Below are 14,765 nucleotides of genomic sequence, written 5' to 3'. Positions count from 1 at the left end.
CTCGGCTTATCTCTGCAGCCGTTTTGCAGCATTTTTTTGCAGAAGCCAGCTGGTGTGTTTTATACAGTGTTGGCTAATTGTTTGCAAGGAAACATTCCCAGCCAAATATAAGCAAAAAAGCTTACTGTGCTTTTTCATATCTATTTCTGACTATTATTATTATTATTATTAATGCACAAAGCCATCTGCTTTACCTGTGCAGAAGAAGCATCTTAAACTATGGGATCAGTTGAACTGTTGAAATGTCATCTCATAGTTTTGCCACACTCCATCAATTGCTGGTGGACTCTCGCACAGAAATCTATGTGTCAGGAAACAAAAATACCAGTTAAAATATTCCCCTTTCTCTCCATAGCACCTCATTATTTATATCATATTATGCATAGCTTCTAGATAAAGTCGGTTTGGACATGTTGCCTCCACACTTTGGTCTCCTGCGACCGGTTAAAAACAGCCCTACCATATTCACAAAGCTTTTCGTTACAATCTAGGCCATTTGAAGGAGTGATCAATCAGGATCATGTTCAAATGACAGGACTAGTACAGACTGCTGCTTTTTAACTCAACGTAGCCACATGTTACTATATCTCTGCAAAATGCATCTTAAGCAGACTTGTGAAAAGGATGTCCTTTCCCTCTTTGATTGTGTCCTGCGTTCTCACCATGACAAAGCTATAGAAATTATGCCCCATTTTTTTCACCCCATTCCGTTTGAAATGAGGTTGGCATACTTTCTTTCTTTGAGCTGTCCTAAGCACAGTTGAAATGAATTTGTTCCTAACATTCTCTTTAAAATTCTTTTCTACAAATTTGGGTATGGAATACTGCCCAGATATTCTCTTGACTGCTTGTTGTTGTTTTTTCCTGTTTACCGAATGTCTGGTATCTGTAATTTACATCCAATGATCTTTTATGCTAATATTTGAGAGCTTGAACTTGATCACATCATAGTACTTAGTGTTATTGACAGTGTTTGATAGTTGATAGTTTGATATATATTTCTCATATCTAACTAGATATAATAGTGTTTAGCTGTTGACTCTGTTTTACAGTCAACATGCAGTAATATTTGGAGCCACATTCAACAAATTGTTGTATTATGCCCAATAGCACAATGGGACTCCCACCCCCACGTGGTTCCTGCGCCCCCCACCTCAATCTGCTGTGGAGGGTCAGGGGAACCCCCATAAGTGTGCAGGGGGAGCAGAGGAGAAATGATTTTGTTGGGCAAGCAAAAATGCTTAAACTGACAGAATAATCTATTTAGCACTACGCTGAATACTACCCTTAGTGTCTGATAATAGTAGGTGGCTGACAACCTTTGAAATTGTGTCTTTGAAGCATGCCCAAATCAAAACAAACAAGCGATGCCAACAAATCTAAAATACTGCAGCTCTGGAATTTAGGTCGAAATCCTATATTTATTCACTTATTTCAACCATTTGGATTCCGCTTGTTCCGGGATAATGGGGTTCATCTTTCAGATCGGGGGAACGATATTTGGTTAGGTAGCATCATCAGAAGTATTAGGGATTGGTTACAGCTGTGAGGGTATTGGCGGCGAGCCTCTTGGGCTTGGGTGGCGGTTAGGCATTGGAATGTGTTCATGGTGTGTGGAAGGGCTAGGTGTGGCCATCGCCTACCCCTTCAATTTTGGGTATTCCATTAAAGGAATCTGGCGGTCGTGGATCCTGTCCGATGCCTGTGTGGCGGGGGGCCATGGCACGACCCTCGGTGACATCAGGGATGAGCTTATAGTTGTATTAGCATCAACAGGCTCCACCTTCTGGTGAATTAACCCCCTTTCGGTCTCACCCCCTATCTGAGGGGGTGGAGTCTATCTGTCGTGGTCCAATGCCTAAGCCAATACCTTTCACTTGCTGTAATCAATAAAGTTGTGGCCTTTTCTTGCCCATTAACCTTATATTCCGTGTCTGTGTGTGTTCATTTCACAAAGCGGGGATCGGGTCCTCGAACCACAAATATTAGTTGTCTCTGGAGACCTAATACAATGAGACTAAAATCAGAGAAAGCTATAAAAATCAAAGTTTAAAAGTTTGCTAAAATAAATAAAATCTTAAGTAAGTTCAACAGGAAGGGGGCCTGTTTGAACTTAGCTAGAATGCAGTTCAACAAAATTGGGCCCGGATGGTCAGGGATGATGGGAGTTGTAGTTCAGGAACGCAGCTGCATCTTCCCCATCTAGATGCAGAATATCAGTTTATAGGCTGCTGCATTGTGACCTCTTCATCATGCCACCATTCTCAACCATTTCCACCAAATATTTTGAGTGTTCTTTGTTCGTTCGTTTTGCCGGCTCTTTGCTTCCCCAAAAAGATCGGGGTAGAGGAAATTATTCTAATCAAATAATTCTCCCTGTTGGTTACTGTGACTTAGTGACACGTGTACAGTACCGTCGGTATCATGGGGGGGGGGGTTGAGGGTCTGCACCTGGCTTGTTGCCATGGATGCAATTATACTGAGTGACATTTAGGGTACCCAGTATATTAATAGCATATGCTTACCTTCCAAGATGGTGACATGAAACTGAGCTTGTCCTCCAAGGATATCCTATTAAGATTCTGGTTTTGTGGATTTCCTATGCTTCATGAGAAGACATGTCTAATGATTCAGAATTAAATATAACCCTTCAGCTGACAATGACGGATGTATTTGAAGCACAAGAACTAGTCAGAGAGTACTAATACCATATCCTGTTCTCTCTGTCACTGGCTTTTAATTGACATTCAACTCCCCCCCCCCCCTAAGAAGCATCAATACTTTGGAATCAGGCAGGCCTTTTTGAGTGAGTCCCACCCTTTAGTTCTTGTGAATCACATATTTTTCTACAACATTCTCTTTGCCACCACAAACAAATTATAGACTTTAACTCTCGGCTGTCAGACAGACAATATTTTGGCAGCCTGTTAAGTGCAAAGCAGGTGGGGCAGGGAGAGAGCTGTGTCGTCCAAAGATTATTGTTGTGATATTGTTTGTTTTCTCCTCCTTGAAATCAGATTTTTGTTTTTTTTTGTCTTTAGATGGTGGTATTTCTGAGAGGCATTGAACTCCTAAAGAACTTGAGTTTTGTTCTTCGAACACTTTGTCAGCTTAATCTTCCCTTTCCTATTTTATCTCCCGCCTTTGTAATACCTCTTCTCTAAACAACGTTAATAATTACAACGGCAACAACAAAAATCATTGCAAAAAGAAATGGAGGTTGTTAACAAAGCCACAGTTTGTGAGGGGGCTCAGTTGATGAGACTGGCACATTCAGTGGCCTTTGCTCAAAGTTTGCAATGTCGTCTTGCCTAAATTGAACATCTATCTCTCTTGTCACACTCTGCGTGGTGCTTACTGCAGGGGGAAGGAACTGTACCATCTAGATTGTCGACATTTTGCCTCTTGTATGCATCGTGGCTCTGGATTGCAGCAACAATACCATACATTTGAATTTGAAGAATCTGTTTGATTTTCAACTTTCCACACGCCCCCGTTTAATTTATCTCCATTCTGAGTCCTTTATTGCAGCAGCTCTCTCTGAATTCTTATTCGATACGGTGCTATCAGCGGATCTCTTCACTTCTCAAGCATTGTCACATTTTGCCCCAAAGACTGTGTATTGTTTAACCTGTTTGGAGGAAAGTAAAAGAGTCCGTGATACAAATGTATGAGCTATTTCAGACTTTGGCATGTAAAGCCTGCCTGAACCACTGCGCTTCTAAACTTCGCACTTTTTCAGCACTGAGAGCTTACCCAAAGTGGTTCTGGTTCATAGCACCTCTGCTGGGAAAGCAAAAATAATAATAATAAATACTTGGAAACCATTTCAGAATAGCTAATCCTTTCTAAGGATGAGCAAGGAGACCATAAAATTTATCCTTTATTTCAAATACACACTTGCCCTGATATACCCTGAAAACCGGTTGACGAAAATACACAGGGCAGAAAGGGAACGCCAGCATGAGTGAAGTAAAGGTCAAAATGAGAGAAATCATTAGCTGGCAACTGATAGAGGAACAGGTGAGTGGAGCTGTTGGCAAAATTTTCTGGAAATGAATTGTGTCTACTGCATAGGGACCTGTCATTTTGTTTCTCAAATCCCTCTCTGCCCACACAAGTGACCCGGAAAAATGATGGGTGAAAGATGGCAGTGAGACCTGTGCCTGGTTCTTATTGCAATAGTCTTCCCTTGAGCCCCTCCCTCCCAACTGCCTTGCTTTAGGAGGGTGGTGAATTGCTTTGAAAGATTTTCCCCAAAAGAAAGGTTAGATTTTCCCCTCTTTGCAATGCAGCTTTGCTGACTCCCAAGTCTTTACAGTACGGAATCTGAACAGAAGCAGAAGGAGATGAGGCAGTGACAATAATTCAGTGTCTTAAACCTGGCGTTGTTGTCATAAATCTCAAGCCACTCTGCAATAAAAATATGGTGTGGGAATCAAAAGAAGTGTTTAAAATGGCACATTTGGCTTGCCGCATCAAGAAAGAGATTCAGTAGCCTGGGATTCAATATAGCGCTTTCCGAACCCAGTGCCAACGTGACAGTTGCCTGCCTCCCACCAAACAATACATTTCTCCCCTTTTATTACAGACTTATTATATCAGGAAGTTTTTAATGTTTGATGTTTTGCTGTGTTTTTATTATGTTGGAAGCCACCCAGAATGGCTGGGTCATTCCGGTCAGATGAGTGGCATTATGTAGTCAGTGGTCTGTGTTTGCCTGAGCTTGAGTCTGGACTAAGGATTCTGAGCCACTGTGTTCTGATTCGATACATGATATCCAATCACAGAACATTTCAGGATTTGGGCCTCTGCCATTGGCCCTTAAACTCTGAGACATGATTCGCAGTTTGGAAGTTTAGACAGCCAATCACATTGGCAGTGGGAGTGGTCCAAGCCTTCAGAAATGCATATAAGCAGTTGATTTGCCCCTGTTATCCAGTTCTGTAGTTCAACAAAGGTTCTTGCTGTAATCACTGTGCCTTGCCTAGTGGGAACCCACCTACACTTCAGGTGGGGTATAAATAGCAGCAGCAGCAGCAGCAGCAACAACAACAACAACAACCTAATATAAACATGGAAGTTTGGGGAAAGGCCATTGCTCAGTGACTGAGCCTCTGCTTTGCATGCAATATGTGCCAGGTTGAATCCCTGGAATCTCCAGGTAGACATGGAAACCTGAAACCCTGGAAAGCTAATGCCAGTCAGTGTTGGCAGTACTGGGGCAAACGGACCAGCATAATGACTCAGTCTAAGGCAGCTTCCTAGGTTCCTGTGGAACATCTCTCTGATATACTGGGTATCGTTCAGAGGAACAGTTCCTGACGTAGCCATGAGACCAGTCAGACTGCCTCACTTGCAGCAGAAGGTCATGCTTCTGAATACTAGTTACTAGAAGCCACAGGAAGGGAGAGTACTGTTGTGTTTGGGTCCTGCTTCTGGGTTTTCCTACAGGCATCTGGTTGGACACTGTGAGAACAGGATGCTGGACTAGATGGGCCACTGGCCTGATCCCGCAGCCTCTTATGTTCCTAGTGATCAGTAGTAGTATCTGTGATGAACATAAACAAGAACCGGAAGTTATAAAGTGCAGGGGAAGACATTATTATTATTATATGCCCATCTGACTGGGTTGCCCCAGTCCCTCTGAGCGGCTCCCAACAAAAATAGTAGAAACACAATACAACATCAAACAGTAAAATTCACATAGTCTATCTGTTTGACATCTGCTGGGAGGGTGTTTCACAGGGAGGGCGCCACTACCGAAAAGGCCCTCTGCCTGGTTCCCTGTAACCTCACTTCTCGCAATGAGGAGATCACCCTTTGATCTGAACAATGGGAGTGGAGGTTCTCCTTCAGATATACAGGGCCGAAGCCGTTTAGGGCTTTAAAGGTCAGCACCAACACTTTGAATTGTTCTAGGAAATGTACTGCTAGCCAATGTAGTTCTTTTAGAACCAGTGCTATATGGTAAGGTTACCAGATTTTTTCCAATGATTCCGGGGACACTTTTCAACTTCCATGGATTTTGTATGGGGACTGATTTGTAAATCCAGGAAATGCTTCCGGGAAATGGGAACATCTGGTAACCTTACTATATGGTCCCGGCAGCCTCTCCCAATCACCAGTCTAGCTGTCACATTCTGGTCTACTGAGGGGAAAACATTTATTATCAAGCTTTTAAAAGAGCAAAACACCACAGAGTTCTGAAATAAAACAATCTATCTTCCTCAATGGGTAGGATGCATAATCAAAAAATGTTTTTGTTGTTGTTGTTTTTGTTGTTAAAGGACTTAAGAGACAATTGTATTTCTGCTGTTCAGGAAAGGATTCCAGGTTCAAGATCTGTAAGAAATGAAGGAGATAACTCTTAAATCACAGGCATTTTTAGGATCCAGGTTACACCGAAATACCTTCGTTTTGCACCCTTCCTCTGTCCAGATGGAGAGATAGAAACAGACAAATGTTGAACCACCAGTCAGAATTAGTTTTTTAATGAACCACTTCTCTGCTTTCATTTGATAAAATAAGGAACTATCTGCTGCTGCTGCTGCTGCTGGCTACAAACTCAGTGAGAATAAAATATTGTCTGGAGTCATGGAAACTAATAAATCCTCCCCTGACAATTAAACAGGTTGGCATAGGGGATAAAATTACCTTTCATAAAAATGCTGGGCAGATGGTGAAACCACAGGAATTAAACAGGGATCAAAATTCTCCAGAAAAAAATCTAATTGTGGAGATCTTAGGAGAAATTGATTAAGATGTGGTTTAAACTGTTCCTGCTTTAAGATCCTCAGAGGATTTGTTCAGTGGTTGTGTATATGGTCCCCAACCTGCTCAGTTGGTTTCAGCCTGTGCCATATTTTAAGATGTGTAGATATGTGTTGTTGTTTTTTACGCCCCCCCCCCAAAAGAAATCTACAGGATCCAATCTTTCCGGATACGATTTCTGCAGCATTATTTTGCTGCAATTTTAGCTTCTTTTTGCATGATTACAAATCTGTGGAAACTTTTGTGTTCCTCAAGTTCCGTTTCTGATCTTATATAAGCAAAGTCCTCAGCAGAAAAAAACGAACCCCTAAGTGCTTACAGGATGAAATGTCATTTCAGTCTCCAATTTGTTTTTCCTTAGTAGTAAAGAATCTAAGTAAACGCCGAAAGCAAGATCTTTCTTTCTTTCTTTCTTTCTTTCTTTCTTTCTTTCTTTCTTTCTTTCTTTCTTTCAAAAACAAACAAGCAGAAGTAAATCATATGTAATTCCCAATGGTGAAATATTTTTTTCCCTGGGATTTCTAGAGCAATTTTCAAAGTGCCAGTGACACAGAGGAAAAAGATTTAAAGAAACTGACAGACAACATTATTCTTGAAATCTATCTCAAAGGGCTCCACTCAGCATGGTAGCACCCTTGTCGTTTTTTCAGCCAAGTACCTAGAGGCAACGTTACTCTGTGGAACCTTTCAACATTTATTTCTGAGGCAGACAAAAAGTACAAGCGCAACTGAGAGGATGCAATGACTGTGCCTTAAGAAGCCTAAAAGAGCCGGAGTTTGCGACTAAAGAAATAATGCTTAGCTCTGCTTGCGACCTTCCTCAGAGCTTCTGGTTATATTCTTTAAGAAATCGAATGGTGAGCTCGATAGACCAGTGGCCTTGTTGGATATGATGATTGTTGGCTTTGGTTTTGATTACTTCCCCTGCCTTCATCTCTTCAGATGTTTGCAAGACTTTATTAAAGAAAAAAATGGTCTACCTACCGCTGATTCAGTTTAAGGCAGATTCAAAACCCCTTTGTGCACTGTGCCATGTGAAGGTGGTCCTCAGAAGAGTTAAATCTCCTGGGCCAATCTCATACATTTATTTATTTAAGAAATTTATGAACCACTCAAACATTGGCATTTCTAAGCAGTGTAAAAAATCGCCAACCCCATTCTTAAGATGAACTTATAAAACAATAAGCATTGATCATAAAACTGAACACTATCTTAAAATGCCTGCTGGAGAGAGAAATTCTTAGGCTGCATTCAGACAGCACTTTATTCAGTGAACATTGAAAGGACCAGTGGTTGTTAAAACAAACGAAAAATAAATGAAGGATTAACATCGGAAATGGTTTATCTGGACTAATTAAGAAATGCAATGTGATATTAGATGAACAGCACTCCGCGAAATTCAGAGCATGGGGAGTCACCCAAAGATATATAATTTGGCATTGATATTTGGCTTTTTTGATTGTATTATAATTTGGGATGTTTTAATGTGGTTTTTATTGGATAGTTAAAATGGAAAATTTAATAATTTTTTTAAAAAACAACAACAACAGACAGCACTTTATTCCATTTTCGCGTTACCTTGCTGGATAATTGTCTTTCACACAACATAAAAGTCATGTTGGGAAATCTAGTGGAAGCTGAGTGCTCTTTCCTGCATTAATTGCTTCCGGGGGGGGGGGTCCATTTGTGACCCTGTAAACGCATAAAGTCACGAGATGAAATTTGGGGTGGCTGTATCCTAGAATACAGTTCTTTCATGCTGTTCAAAATGAGGTACCAGCAATGCAAGGGACCCTTTCATGTGGCTATTGGATGAAGGGGACAGGGATAAAGATCACTTCTGCTGATAGTTATTATTTATTAGTTTTGTTCATAAAATGTATACACCTCTTGATTGTAAAAAAGAAAACCCTTCAAAACTGCCTTATACAGAGTCAGACCATTGGTCCATATGTAGCTCAGGATAATCAGCAGTGACCTACAGTGGCTTTCCGAGATTCCAGACAGGAGTGTATCTTAGCCCTACTTGGGAGACTCCAGGGATCAACTAATTAAGCATGAGGATCTCTTGTGCATTTCCTGAGCTAGCCCTGAAACGCAAAATGTTTCAAGGGCATTGGATCAGGCCCATAACTGAGTGCAGAGAAGAAGCGGAAGATTTTTTTCAGCAATGCTGCTCCCCCCCCCCAACTCCTGCAAGTGAAAGGACTTGCCGCAATTGTCAGCAAGGTAATTATAACACTTTTGCATTTAGAACAGGGAGAGAGAGAGAATCATTTCCTGAATTTCTTCCCTTGTATTATTATGTCATAAATGTAAAAACAAAAAGTCAACAGCGGTGGAAAACACAATAATCTGTGTTTCTTTCCCAAACAATCATTTTCTTTTAAATGGCAGATATTACTGCTTAGAATAGCAACTCTCTGGTGAGATGCTTTTAGTGTAATAGCAGGAGTTGAATTTGGACTGCAGAATTATTATTTTAATAGGAGTGGTGGTTCTCTTATATATAATTACCTAGGAGTGTATCTTATGTAAAAATTTGTCTACTTCAACATCTCATGATGACATTGCTAAGAATGATACTTTTTCCAGACGGTATAAAGAGTGTATCTATATTACAATAGCCAAGATATGTATATCTCTATGATTCTACCCTACAGTTTGGAAACACACACACACACACACACACACACACACACACAACCTGTTTCTGTACTACCAGCTACTTATTTCCCCCATTGCTTTTGAACCGTCAACATTCCTTCTTGACATTCCATGGTTTAATTCAGCAGTTGCAGCATTACCTCTCTGTATTACCTCCACTGTCAGTTTATCTCCAGTAATGGGCTACTGCTGTTTTGCTCGTTTATGTATCCCAATTGGAGAGGCTTGGGAGAAACGCACCAAATTGTCACGGTGTTTAGACTGCATGGGATGTTGGGAGCATGTTCAACATGTGTTGGGAAGATGGCTAAAATGCTGACAATCCTGAAATGTCAGACTTGGTAACTGAATATATATTTTTCTCCATCCCCACCACTAACTTTCTTATAAAATCATTGACCACATTCGCACCATATATTTAAAGCAGGATAACATGGCTTCTCCCAATGAATTCTGGGAACTGTAGCCTGCTAAGGGTGCTGGAAGTTAGGAGATCCCTGTTTCCCCCTCCCCCGCAGAACAACCAATTCCCTTTCCCAGGGATCTCTTGAGAACGTTATTGGGAGCAGATCAGAAAAGAGGAAAGCCAACATTTGCAAAGTCTCCATGGGAACTTAGGTTTTGAAATGCTTCAAAATTACTGACCAGTTCCTTGGTTGTAGCCAGCCCTTAATGGAGCAGGACCAGGTTTAAGGTGCCGATAGAATATCAAGCCATTACGATGTAGTTGTGGTCCAGTAGTAGCTGGAGCAGATGGTCTGTGGAATCCCCGGGGCTCTGTATGTATATATGTAGCTGTCACCTTGCAGATTAGTTCCTCACTCTAAGCAACTTGTTAGATAAAGTAGCTTTGGGTAATTTTTGTAATATGAGGCCAAAATTTGGTGACCCCAAATGGGTCTTCTCAATTATGGATCTTCTCAATTCCCCCCCCCCCCTCTGCTCAGCCCCCTGTGTGGGGGAAGCACTTTCACCACCCTAAATCTGGCACTGGAGTAGCCATTCTGTCATGCTATGACTTCTTGCCCTCTGGCCTGCCACTTTTTTGGATTATGATTTTCTGCTTGGCCTTCTTCATCTGCTGGCCTCCATCCCATCTATTCTTTGTTCACTTCCTTTGGGCTTCCTTCTTGCATTTCACTCTTTTTATGTTTCATTTTATCCAGGCTTTTGGCCATATAATTTCAAGGGTTTTGGGGGTATATTTTTTCCTTGCCTTTTTTTTCTTGTGGTGTGGGTTGTCCTATACTTGTTTATTATATATGCTTGGATGTGTTTTTAGGCTTTTACCTGTTCTGGATTTTATACCTGATTTTAATGTTTGCACTATCTTCTAAGCCACATTGGGCTACTTTTTGTATATAAAAAGGTGACTAAAATGCAATAAATAATATAGTCTTCCAACTGAGGTGGTCTCTTCAAGGATGTGATAGGAGATTGCTGTGGGATCAGAACACAGAATTCAGGACACTAAAAAACCAATGAAGTGCAGACTTCCTATTTTCTTCTAAGAAACTAGAAACATCATTACAGTGACTCAGATACGAACCTGACTTTTGGTACATTCAAGGCATCTTGTTCTCTAGAACAATCTGAAAATGAAAAGGCTAAGTTCCTTAGCAAATCATTGTCCAAGGGACCTCATTATCATGTGAGTGATAAGACTTTGAGGGAGAGGAAGGACTATATGATTAGGCTGCTGTTTTGCTACTGAGATTTCCAACAGCTGGCACCTGTTTACTGTTATTGTATATTTAGTTAAAAAGAAAAGGGGGAAAACCATAATGTGCAGGGCTGTCCACATGGAGCTAAAGCTTTGGGGCAGGTAATTATGTCTTCTGGGATTATGGTTTGTTTTTAAGTCATGAATACCTTTTTTAAAATCCAAAATATTTGTACGTGCACGTTCATCTGCAGTTATTTATCCCACCAGCAGAAATTACCTATTTGAGGCAGTGTGTTCTTGTGGCCAGTTCCAGGCTTTTTGTTAGGCCCTAAAAGGGAGGGGGAAAGCTTTCCAAATGAAACAAAAGTGGAAAATTGTTGTCATAGTGGGTTGCCCCGCTTTTTTCCGTTTGCGTGGACAGGCGGAGTCCCCAGATCCTGCACGGTCCCCCCGTCATGTGAATAACGACTCAAGACAACGTGCTATGGGATTAAATTGGCCACAACTTTATTAAATTTCAAATGTGGGTAGACCTTGGCTCAGGCATTGGGCGTTCTCCCTCCCCGGTCCCCAGCCGGGGACCTAGGGAGCATCAGGGTTATCCAGTGTGTGTGTGGGGGATGGGCCGGCTCTGGAGAACATATGTTCAAGCAGAGATGGCCGCCCCCGTAATGCCGCCGCCGCAGGAGAGAGCAATGACGACCTTTTGGTGTACGGCCAAAGCCTCCCTTCAGAAAACCCCTTTAACGGGGAACCCTGGTATCGCCGCCGCAAAGAGGAAGATGGACAAAAGGATTCCGCCCAAGGCCTGATACCGCCAAAGTTGTGACGTTTTGCTACGGGAAAGGCGAAACCTGCCAATGCAGGGAAATTCCTTTCCGGCCCTTTAACAGCGACCTTAACGTAGCAGCACCCGCATACCTGTGAAGAAAAGTTAACCTGCAAAACCGGTGAAGAAAAGTTAACCTGCAAAATAAGACCTTAACTGAGGGTGGGTAGGGTGGGAGAAGCTCTGGAGCCATGTGAGGATTCCTAGGTAAGATCCTCCCTCTATTGTGTGGGCAGGTAATCCATCCCCTACCTGGCCTGGTCTCCTTGGCAACGCTTCCCCCAGGTGGGATTGGACAACTGACTGAGGTGGGTGGGGTCCTCCAGGTATCCCACCTGAGGGAAGGCAAAGCCAAGCCTATGCTGTTGGAGCCGCTCCAGATCGAGGGGCTGCACGCGTCCACGCAAAGGTCGCCCCCCATTTTAAGTGGGGAGCGGTCATTTCCAATCAGTCACACTGTTTCGATATAGCTGTCTTTTCTCTTGGAGCGTCTTTCCGCCTTTCTGGAATGCAGTCTTGCTAAAGGTACTTTCAAACTTTTATTGCCGAAAGGAGGGATACCTGCAATTCTGCAGATTACAGCAGATTTGCAGCCTGTTACGTGTTGCGTGTTGCGTGTTGAGGTCCCCAAGCCACCCCTCAAAATAACTCACAACTCACACATAATTTTTGTTTAAGATTTTGGCATAATTTTGGCCACAACTTTATTAAATTAGGCATTGGTTTAGACTATCTGTCCCCCCGCCTGGGACAGAACTGACTTCCGAACTCCCTCGGAAGCCAGTGAAGGGAAAACAATATTGGGGAGCAATGGAGCTGAGTCATAGGCCCTCACCGCTCATCCACATGCTCCCCAGGGCTTGCAGGCCCTAGCCCCATTTCAGGGGTTCAGACGAAATTGTGGCAAGCCCCTGGATTCCTTTAATGGAATTCCCTTCCTCACCAGCATTGGAGGGGCAGGCCCAGCCTATCCTTACCCCTCCTCCAACCAATTTATAACCAATGCCTAACCGCAACCTTACAAGTTGTGACGATTTGCTACGTAGTAGGCGAAAACCAAATGGCACAGCCAATCATGAGGAGATTTCACCCCTCCCATATCCAAGAATCTGCTGATGTTCTCTGCTGATTCTCGAGAGAGGAGGAGGCAGTTTCTGCTCTCTACTTATTCTGCTCCAGCCTCACATCAAAGAGAGAGAGAGACTGAGTGTTAGAGAGAGATCGTGTGTATAGATAAGGTTGCTGCTAAGAGCAGCTGCAGACACTCAGTGCAGTTCAGCATTTTCATTTAGACCTCATTTAGCTCTGTACATAGTTGTGTATTATAGTTTAGTTTTAGATAGAATAAAAGAATATATTCTACAGAGCTGCTCTCCGAGTCGTTTATGCTCTGCTATACTCTGCTATACTCTGCTGTGTGACGACTGTCTTCTTGTTGGAGTGAATCCGGTGCTCACAACTCTAAGCTGTGAGTCCACAGCACTTTGACCTGTTCCTGTGCAGAAGGTGGTCTCTGGAAGTGCTACCCAGCTCACCTAGCCCAGTTGGGGCTGAAGTGTGTGAGTCCAGTTGGTGGCACTGGCTCAAGGGCGATGCTGACAAATCAGCCATATGGACAAAAATCCTACCAGGCCCCTGCCCCAACGGCAGACGACCCCATGACAGGCATAGCAAGGTCAACCAAAACACCCTGAACTCAGGGTGGGTGGGCGGGCGATCCAATGCACTCAGCGAAAGAGAAAGCAATAAGCTGAGTGCCCCAGTATTGAAAACCTTCGATCCCACCCACCACATTGCAACATGCAATTTGCCCCAGCAACCCAGCCTTCCAGTCAAATGCCCCAGGTCAGCATATTCAACCCTGCCTGGCAACAGAGGGATGGTTCGGCGGACCCCACCGCAACACGTGTTCTCATTTCAAGGAGAACACGCTCTATAACAATAGGATAGCCTGGGTTGCTTGTCCTGTGTTCCTTTTGCTTATGACAGAATTTCCAAGCATGTTTCTTTTTCTCCCCACTTCCTGATTCCCCACCTCCCCTGCAAGACAATTCAATCATGACATTATGCTTTTAGCCTGGTCAAATTTAGGACTTTTTTTGGATGTGGTTTTGAGCCGATAAAACAATTGATCACTGGGTGCTTTGAACAAGATGTCCTCAACATAATGTAGCGTGATTTGTTTTGGGGCTGCGTATGATGGAAAGGCAGTGCCACTGTGCAATTAACTATAGATAATTGTTACTGTCACCTTTGGAAAGTGAGACAAAGGCTCTTTGAGACGCTTCAAGAGGTTTCTCATTCTGGACTGCTGAGATTTTAAGAAGGGGTATTTAGCAGTATGACGTCAAAATCATTGCAATGTGGAAGAAACAAGATTACCACCCAGGGAGAGGGCAAGAAAAGAAATCTACATACAGTAACTCTGAAAAATTAAATGCTGTACTAAGCAGATGGACAAAGAAGAAGAATAAGAGGAGGAGGAGGAGGAGGAGGAGGAGGAGGAGGAGGAGGAGGAGGAGGTTTGGACTTGATATCCCACTTTTCACTCCCCTTAAGGGGTCTCAAAGGGGCTAACAATCTCCTCTCCCTTCCTCCCCCACAACAAACACTCTGTGAGGTGAGTGAGGCTGAGAGACTTCAGAGAAGTGTGACTAGCCCAAGGTCACCCAGCAACTGCATGTGGAGGAGCGGAGACGCGAACCCGGTTCATCAGATTACAAGTCCCCTGCTCTTAACCACTACACCCTGCTGTAGTGAGCCTATTTACTATGAAAAGTGTTTATAAAAGTTTAACTGTTGGTTTACTTCAGTTGGACTCCAACTCCC

The 14,765-nt window shown here is 42.9% G+C and overlaps 1 long non-coding RNA gene across 2 annotated transcripts; it reads right to left on the bottom strand.

Moving 5' to 3' along the window:
* Positions 1-209: 209 nt before the first annotated feature.
* Positions 210-3,625, bottom strand: LOC308586638. 2 transcript variants are annotated; one of them, XR_014007988.1, is made up of 3 exons: positions 3,359-3,625; positions 2,526-2,622; positions 210-301 (listed from the first exon to the last, which is right to left on the bottom strand). It is a non-coding gene; the product is annotated as an uncharacterized lncRNA (long non-coding RNA). The 2 variants fall into 2 exon arrangements; XR_014007989.1 differs by having other exon boundaries at positions 3,380-3,625.
* Between the last annotated feature and the right edge of the window lie 11,140 nt (positions 3,626-14,765).

Source organism: Podarcis bocagei, assembly GCF_964188305.1.
Source record: "Podarcis bocagei genome assembly, chromosome: 5".
Lineage (NCBI taxonomy): Eukaryota > Metazoa > Chordata > Lepidosauria > Squamata > Lacertidae > Podarcis > Podarcis bocagei.
The sequence above is the reverse complement of the archived record's forward strand: the minus strand, read 5'-3'. Positions and strand labels throughout refer to the sequence as shown.